Source organism: Rattus norvegicus, chromosome 18 (genome assembly GCF_021556685.1).
Source record: "Rattus norvegicus strain SHRSP/BbbUtx chromosome 18, alternate assembly SHRSP_T2T, whole genome shotgun sequence".
In the NCBI taxonomy this organism is placed as follows: Eukaryota; Metazoa; Chordata; class Mammalia; order Rodentia; family Muridae; genus Rattus; species Rattus norvegicus.
Genome location: NC_141551.1, coordinates 47,465,877 through 47,475,370, shown reverse-complemented (window position 1 = coordinate 47,475,370; position 9,494 = coordinate 47,465,877).

Genomic DNA, 9,494 nt, shown 5'->3' with positions numbered 1-9,494 from the left:
TAATCTCACAAAATATCTACATTAGAAAGTGAGTTATTCTAGTATAAAATTATATATATATATAATATATGGAATATATATATATCATATATGGAAAATAACTGACTATTCAGAAAAAAAACATAAATGTCTAGAGAAAGTATACAAACTCATGGATAAAAGTAAACACCACAGGCTCCAAGCAAACTGTCACCCAGCCAGAACAGGACTGATGCATATATTAAGGCACAAAGCCTGTGGGCCTATGAACTATGTCTTCACAGACTCAGGCCAGACACAGCTCCAGCACTGAGAGGGGAAGTATAGATGTGATCCCACCTCTAGCCAGGAAGCTACCTAAAATTAATATCCTCTGGCAAAGGAAAAATCCGTTTTCTCCAATGGAGTCTCACTGGATAGACCAGCCACACTCCAGAGCAGGCTCCAAGCTTAGCAGTACTTGGCTAACATCAAACAAACTCAATTGTATTTTTGTGAACTTTTCATTTCATGTTGGCCTCTTTAGGCTTTTGTTGTCTTCTTTCTCACTTTTATCCTCTTCTTCCTTTTTTTTTCGTTTTTGCTTTATTAGTCTTTTTTTCTGTTTGACTTTTGCTTTTGTATTTTCGTGGGGTACTTTTGTTTCTTTGTTTTTGTTCCTTGTTTTTGTTTATTTCAAAGAGAGAAAAGAAAAGAAGCATAAAATTGGGTATGTAAGAGGCTGGAGAGGAGCAAGGAGCAATTGTAAAAGAGATATCATGATCAAATATATTTTATAATTTTAATAAAATGAAACAAAAAATTTTTAAAGGACATTAAAAACAAATTTCAAAAATTGAATAAAAACAACAACACAACAGACCAAAATCGAAGGGACACAGGAAGGGGCTTTCAGAGAGAAAAGCCTATAGTGAAAGTGTTTACATAGAAATCAGTGCTCTGCAATCAATAAATGAATAAATAAATGGTATATCTTAAGGACTCCAAAAACAAGAGCAAGCCAAATCCCAGAATAGTAGATGGGAAAAGAATAATCAAAATCAGTTTTGAAATTAATGAACCAAGAAAAAATACAAAGAATTGAAGACACAGGAGTGTCTTTGAAAATATAAATAAAATTGACAAACTATCAATAGAAAGAGAGAATATATGCAAACTAATACAATAATAGACAAAGATAGAAAAAAGGATAGAGATATAGATATAGAGATATAGATATAGACACAGATATAGATATAGATACATTTCCCCCTCTCCAATCCTAAGGAGTACATATATTTGAGACAGAGCAGAGTGTGCCTGGAGAGGTTTGGAGAAAGAAAGGTTAAGGGGAGGAATGATGCAATTCTATTGCTATTTTAAAACGTAAGAGATTTTTATTACAAAAGGCATTACAACAGTATTTAATGATTTTCAGATAATCCATGAGGACAAATTAAAAGTCCCTACTCTTCTAAATTTGAAAGTTTAAAAGAAACTAGATAGATGTCTACATTCATACCCAATGTAAACCAAGATGTACAATAATCAATGGGACTAAAATAGTAATAAAATAACCATCAAATAAAAATGTCTAAAATAAGACGAGTGAATGAGAAAGAAATGTGGTGAATATACATGATGGACGATTTCTCAAATGTAACGAAAAGTATGAAATTTCCAGGGTAATTGATAGAACTGGACAAAATTCCACTGAGTAAGGTCGCTCAGGCCCAGCGAGCCTGTACTTGCATGGAAGGATCCCAGCACAAGTGGACCACAGTAAGTAAAGAAAGACAGCAAACTGTAGATAGGGTGACCTTAGATAGGCAGGAAGCAGGAAGTGAAAAGTCTAAGCATGGAGGTGTATAAGACAAGGGAGGGAATTGGGGCAGGTAAATACCAAGGAAGCATGTTTGAAAGCCATATTAAAGCCAGCTACCTCACAGTCTGTGGTGGTTTGAATAAGTTGCCCCCCAGCCCCAGCTGTAGAGCATCCTATGTGTAAATATGTGGATCCCAGTTGGTGGAACTTTTTGGGAAGGTTTACGATGTGTGGCCTTGTTGGAGGAGGTTTGTCACTGGAGGTGGGCTTTAAGCTTTCAGGAGATTTATGCCATCCCCAGTGTTTCTCTCTCTGCCTCATGCTCAGGAATCAAGGTGTGAGCTCTCATCTGTTCCTGCTACCCTGTCTTTGCCGTGGTGTTGCAGACTCAAATGCTCTGACTTCAAAAGCTCATTTAAATGCTTTCTTTTGTGAGTTGTATTGGCCATCATGTCTTGTCACAACAATAGAAAAATAATTAAGCCACAATTGAATTAAAAATTATGTAGGATGGATAGTAGAATGTATGTAAAATTAAAGGTGTGTGTCATTGTGATTTCAAAGATTAAAGATGGGGACAGATGATGAAGAATAGGGGGGCCAGTAAATGGGTTAACCAAAACTAGAGATACCTTGGGAAGTCTTACAAAACCCTAATATTTTGTAAGCTAGTTTTAAAATATAACTATAAAACATGTATTTGAACAAAATACTCTGCTTAATTGTGCAATATTTAGGTTATTAAAGGAAAATCACAGTATAAGGACATAGGAATATGTTTCATGAGTTAGTGTTCGGGGATGCCCCAGTGGCACCCAAAACAGTATGAGCCATTGCCATTGTCCTTGGTTACCTACAATAATTACATGATAAGATGTGGTTTTATATCATGTTGTGAAAATTGCAACATAAAAAACTAAATAGCAAAATGTATGGTTATATAAAAGTCAACCAGAGGCATTATTTTTGATATATGTTCTGAATTGAAATAGAATACATAGCTTGGCTCCTGTCATTCCTCCCTTAAGCTTTTCTATGTCCTCCCCCATCTCAAGTTGATAACCTCTTTTTCTCTAATCAGTATTCTCTCTCTCTCTCTCTCTCTCTCTCTCTCTCTCTCTCTCTCCACACACACACACGCACACATAGGCACACACACACACACACACACACACACACACACAGAGAGAGAGAGAGAGAGAGAGAGAGAGAGAGAGAGAGAGAGAGAGAGATTAAATCAGATGATACACTCAAGAGTAAAAGCAGGCATCTTATCTGAAAAAAATTACCAGGGATTATTCATGGTTTTGCACAGAGCATGTCTCCAAATAATTTGAGTTAAGATAACAAAATTGAAAATGGTAAATAGATTCTCAATCATGGTTGGATAATTTTATACCCCTTTGTTATTCATTAATAGAACATTTAGAAAAATATCGTACTAGGATAAGGATGACTTGAACATATTTCCTTGAGTTGATCTCCTAGGTACTTATAGAGTATTATGTAAACAGATGGGAACTTTACAATATTCGTTAGCACATACAGATATTCAACAAATCTTTTGCTCAAAATACATGATATTGCTGAACATCAGGAAATTTGGGCAATCATTTACCTCATGATAGTCTTAGCACTTAGAAATGAGTAAGAACTTTTAAAATTATATACACATTATAGACTTAGAAAGTTTCAATTTCCCACCTGTTATTAAGTTAGATATCTCAGAATTTTGCATCAATGGGCACTAATATAACTTAGCCCACAACTACACTCTTTTTTTAAAAGAGTTACTTTCTTTTTTGATTATGTGTAGGTATGCAGGTCCACGTGCAATAATGTTCACATGAGTAAAGTTGCCTGTAGAGAACAGAAGGGAGCATATAATTCCCTGGCACTGGAGTTAGGGGCAGTTGTCATCCCCAGGACATGGATATGCAGAACCGAACTTGTATCCTTGACAGAAGCCCTGTGTGCCATTAATTGCTTAGCCCTTTCGTCAGCCACTAAAGTAGACATTTATGACGTGTTAAATGATATTCCCATACCAAATATGTTTGATTACAAGTCCTTTCTATCTGTGTATGCGGCTTTATTTGAAAATCAGGTCTTTGTGGATATAACTGAGATATGATTTTACGTCATAGCGTATTATATTGGGACAGCCCTGTACTAATCACTTTCTTTTTAAGCAGAAGGGGGTGTCAGATGTAGAAATTCAGAAACAACAATCATGAAAGAAAAACATGTGACCATAGGTATAGAATTGCTTGAGATTAAACATTAAGTCACAAAACATGAACCTTCACCAACACTGAAGAAGCAAGGAATAAGGGGCAGAATTGCTGCCTGATTCTAGACACAGTGTTTCCTAAAGTGTGAGCGGCTATGCTGTCTTTATGCTATTTCAAATTAGTTTTATGGTCATAACTGATTATGTCAGTCCTAGGAAATTAGTTAACCATTTACAAAGTAAAAACGAAATCAGTGTGTGTGTGTGTGTGTGTGTGTGTGTGTGTGTGTGTGTGTGTGTGTGCTGGATGCACAAATGTAATCAAGAAAACTTGTTTCTTCAAATACAAATAACCAAAATAGTGAATCACTTTGAAAACTTAACTAACAGGGAAAACAGAAGCCTAGTTTTTAATGATCCCTGTTAGGTAACAAAACTAGGGAGAAGTAATGATGAAATTGCCACCATAAATGAAATCATGGTAATTAGGAAAAGCACAGAGTAAGTTTTTGGAATTGTGACGTAGAGAGTGAATGGCTGGCTGGCAAATTTTTCTAAACAGGATGACAACAGTCACAAAGCTCAGCAGTTTATTATAACACTTCTTTGTATGCTTGCCGAATGTGGATTTATGTACATATGTAATGTTTAAAATATAGAAATGAAAACATGTCCTAAAAACATTAGTCAATGGAACTAGACTGTAGAAAACAGCAAAAGGCTTTAATGGTTATAGTAAAAGAAGTAACGTATATAGTGGAATATTGAAAAGAATCAAGGAAATCCCACCATAATAATAAAAAATCGAATAACTGATTAAGAATTAAAATTACAGTGTAATTTATCAACCATATTTACTTAGTATAGCTTACCTCCTTATAGTTAAACATACACATAATATAAATTGGAACACAATGGAAGATAATTTCCGAAAAAATAGGAAATAAATAATAAAAGATGTGTAAATGTTATGTGAATGGTGTTAAGAAGAAATCAAGATACAATTTGAGGCACGAAGACTTCCAGAATAGCTAGGTAACACCTACTGATGATTCTTGAAATAAAAGATGAGACCTCAGTAATTGAACAACTGATACACATGTAGGGCAGGTTAATGTCATGGAGTATAAAATACAACAGGGAATTCTGTATATGTAGAAATTGACTATGTGTGAAGATAGCATTTTAAATTAATGAGAACAAGTGTACCTTTTCATTCCTGATATTGCAGGGACTAGATAGCTGTTTGTTAAATGTTATTTCGCTTTATAATTCAATATTATTTCCTGATGGGACATAGATTAATTACGTTAATTTGAAAAATCACAAATTTGTATCAGCACTTTGAAGATTTGGTATTAAAAACACTTTAAATTTGGATTTACATTTAATAATCATACAGGTACAGGTCTTAATTATAAATGTAAAAGATACTTATAGAAAAAAATAGGCAAATCAACAGCTAAGAAAAATCCTGGCAATATAATTTTATATGATGTTCAAAAGACATACCTCACATTTTCATTGAGACTTCTTTAAAATAAATTGGAAAGAAGCCCAAGATTTAGATAGAGAGTAAATGTCACATAACAAAACAAAACAAAAAACAAAACAGATTAAGAAGTCTGAATAACCTTTACATGCGTGGAAACCAAACTCAGGCTTAGACTTGATAAGAAAAAATTAAAATAGTATATTGACCATACTATCTCATCTGTAAGATTGATTTAATCCAAATATATTGATAATAATTTATTTCAAAATTTCAAAGCAAACATTTTTTTCAAATTTCTAAGCTCAGCTTGTATTTTGCGTATGATAACATGTCATAGCCTAAATGTCATTGTGTGTACAGCCCAGCTATGAAGAGTTTTACATACATTCTCTAATATATGCTAATATTTGGTGATCCATATGCTAGGTACAGAACATAATGGAATTAAAGGCAAAAGGAATAGTCAAAATCACACCAGTAGGCAGGTGTGACTGATTTGCATATTAATCAGAATCATTTTTCAGTCTGTTTGTGAGCCTATGTGTGATTTTTGACAGAATATTAATTTGTCAAAGACTTCCTGGCAGAGTAATATTATGTTCAGTTGACCCATCATGCACTTGAACAGATGTGAAAGTCATACAACCCTGGGACAGACTGTTAGAGGCAAGCCACTTCAATAACACTCTTTTCCTTATGAAAAATAGTCATAATAAATAGTCATAGGTTATAGTATAGAACATGGTAGATTTTTATGTTCGATATAGGGGCGAACATTGTTTTAGTTTCTAGTTACTGTGAATTCCTGAAAAACGAACAAACCCTCCAAACAACATTAAGCAAACGAACAAGCAAAGAAACAAGATAACTATCACCACCAACAAAACAAGAGACAAGTAGTTACTTGGGCGCATGGTTTAGCTGAGGGGTCTTACTGTGTTTTTATTGTGCTGCTTTGCTTTGCAGTCATTCATGATATCAATGTGGGATGTTTGTGTGTGAATAAAGTATCTTTACTCATGATAAAAAGGAGTCAGAGAGAAAGCCAGAGTCACAAGACCAGATATCCTGCCAAGAATATGGCCTTATTGACACATTTCTTCCAGATAGGTCCTTCCTACTGAATTTAGGAAAAAAAAATATAAAAATATCTAGGAACCAGACTTTTGGCAACAAAGCTGCAAGGGACATTTGTATTCAAACCATAGCACACATAAATAATTTGTTCTTTCTTGCAATAACCCTGAGTTAGAAAGTAAACATAATGGGACCACCAGCTTTAAAGTTTAGAAACTTAACTAAATATTTTTGTGTGTAGAATCTATTTTATAAAAACTGGTTTCCACTGAACTGAGAACGGGACCCCCGTTGAAGCAATCAGAGAAAGGACTGGAAGAGCTTGAAGGGGCTCGAGACCCCATATGAGAAACAATGCCAAGCAACCAGAGCTTCCAGGGACTAAGCCACTACCCAAAGACTATACATGGACTGACCCTGGACTCCAACCTCATAGGTAGCAATGAATATCCTAGTAAGAGCACCAGTGGAAGGGGAAGCCCTTGGTTCTCCCAGACTGAACCCCCAGTGAACGGGATTCTTGAGGGGAGGGTGGAAATGGGGGGAGGATGGGGAGGGGAACACCCATAAAGAAGGGGAGGGGGAGAGGGGTTAGGGGGATGTTGGCCCGGAAACCGGGAAAGGGAATAACAATTGAAATGTAAATAAGAAATACTCAAGTTAATAAAGAAAAAAAAACATAAGAAAGAAAATAGTAATTTTGTAAGGCTAAAATAAATCTATTTAAAATATTGTCATTAAATCATAAGTTTAAAAAAAACTGGTTTCTTAATGACTTATGTATATTTTCTGTTGAATAGGGATAGGGACTTTAGCATTGAGAACTGTGACTCTCTAAAGTCAAAGATTAACAGTATCACCACAGTGGCAGGAGACTAGAGCATGTAGGACTTTGTAATGTAATATGGTCAGGAACACATAGCAGCCAAATGTAGAACAACTTTCCAAAGTCACTGGAGATTGAGTCTAATTGACCATACAAAGGTAAAGCTATCTTTTTAGGTAACACAAAGTAACTGAAGAATCAATGTCACCATAAGAAGGCAATTGTGTTGGTGCAGAAGACAGGGAGGTAAATCTACAGGGGTGAGAAGGCATTCATGTTCAGCCTTGTGAAGTGGAAAGCTGTGAGATGAATATGCTCCAAGGAGCCATGACAACACGAAGCAAGCCATGATTCCTTGAATGGCTAATTATCCACTTAGGCACAGTGAATGACGCTGGGGAAGTGAGAGGTAGGAGTGTGAAGTTTAGTGTGCTTTAGATACAAATACAGCACCATGATCCTTTTGGCAAGTGTAATATCCATATTATGCTTACAAACAGATTGCAGTTTTTAGATACTGAAGATATTTAATGCGAAGATGTAATGAGGCCTAAAATTTATTTTAAATTTCATCTTAAAACAGTATCGTTAAAACAAATAAGATTAATTCTGAAACCAAGGTAACATGAATATGTGTTTCAGTTTTATTCTCTACATTCTGCTTTAAAATTTTTCATAATCAACAGGAAAAACATAAAATCACTGTGTGTTTTCATAGCTTCAGTCATCAGTTTTCTTCCATCCACATAATGTCTGGATATGCGAAATTAAATGTCTTTTCAGGAGGAAAATTACTGAAACTTTGGGATACAGTAGTTTATTCTGAAAACAAGCAGTTCTGAATTATTTATTAGATAATTAATTTCATCTTTTTAGAACAAACCACAGTTATTTAAAGGTAATGATACAAAGGAAAGGTACCACATGCCTGTATTCCTAGTACTTGTGAGAAGGAGGCAGAAGGATCATGCAAGTTTGAGACTGGCCTGCTCTAACCAGGGAAACATTACATCCAAACACACACATATACACACATACAGGGGATACAGGGGGAGGGGAGAGAGAGAAATAGAGATAGAGATAGAGATAGAGAGAGAGAGAGAGATAGAGAGAGAGAGAGAGAGAGAGAGAGAGAGAGAGAGAGACCCACAGAGAGAGACAGAACGAACATGTGGCAGGTGAGTGGTATTGGGTGAAATCACATATATTTCAGTACTAAGGACCTGAACAGGAAGAGTATAAATTTGAATTCAGCATGGCTGTGATGGTTTGCATATGCTTGGCCCAGGGAGTGGCATGATTAGAAGTTGTGGCCTTGTTGGAGGAAGTGTGTCACTGTAGGGGTGGGCTTAGAGACCCTCCTCCTAGCTGCCTGAGGATGCTCATTCTGTTCCTGGCTTCCTTCGAGTGAAGATGTAGAACTCAGCTCTTCCTGCACCACGCCTGCCCGGATGCTTGGATGCTGCCATGCTCCTGCCTTGATGATAATGGACTGAAACTCTGAAGCTGTAAGTCAACCCCAATTATATGTTGTCCTTTATATAACTTACATTGGTCATGGTGTCTCTTCACAGCATTAAGACCCTAACCAAGACAATGGTCTATATAGTGAGTCTTTTAAGAAAAGTAAGTGAAGAGAAAATAAATTTTACTAAAAAACAAAATTACATTGTATTTGTGATCATGTAATTTAACTATATCTTATTTAGTTTTAAAATGATATTTTATTAATTCTTTGAAGATTTCACACAATGTATTTTAATTATATTTATCCTCCTTCTTGAAGTCCTCCCAGAGCCTCCCTCAAACATCCTACCTACCCAAACTCATGACTGTCCTTAAACTATCAAGTCTAGTATGTATAAAGAATGATTTGCACATGGTGTTTCACACCTGTAATGCTATCATTGGAAGCTGAGGCAAAAAGATCTAGAATTCAAGAGCATCCTTGGATAGAGAGTGAGTTAAAAGTCACCATGAACAGTAAACAAAAGTATGTTTAAGTAGCTAACATGGAATAGAATAAATATTTCAGCAGCTATGAATTGTGATTTATAATTTTTATCAAATATGAAAGAAT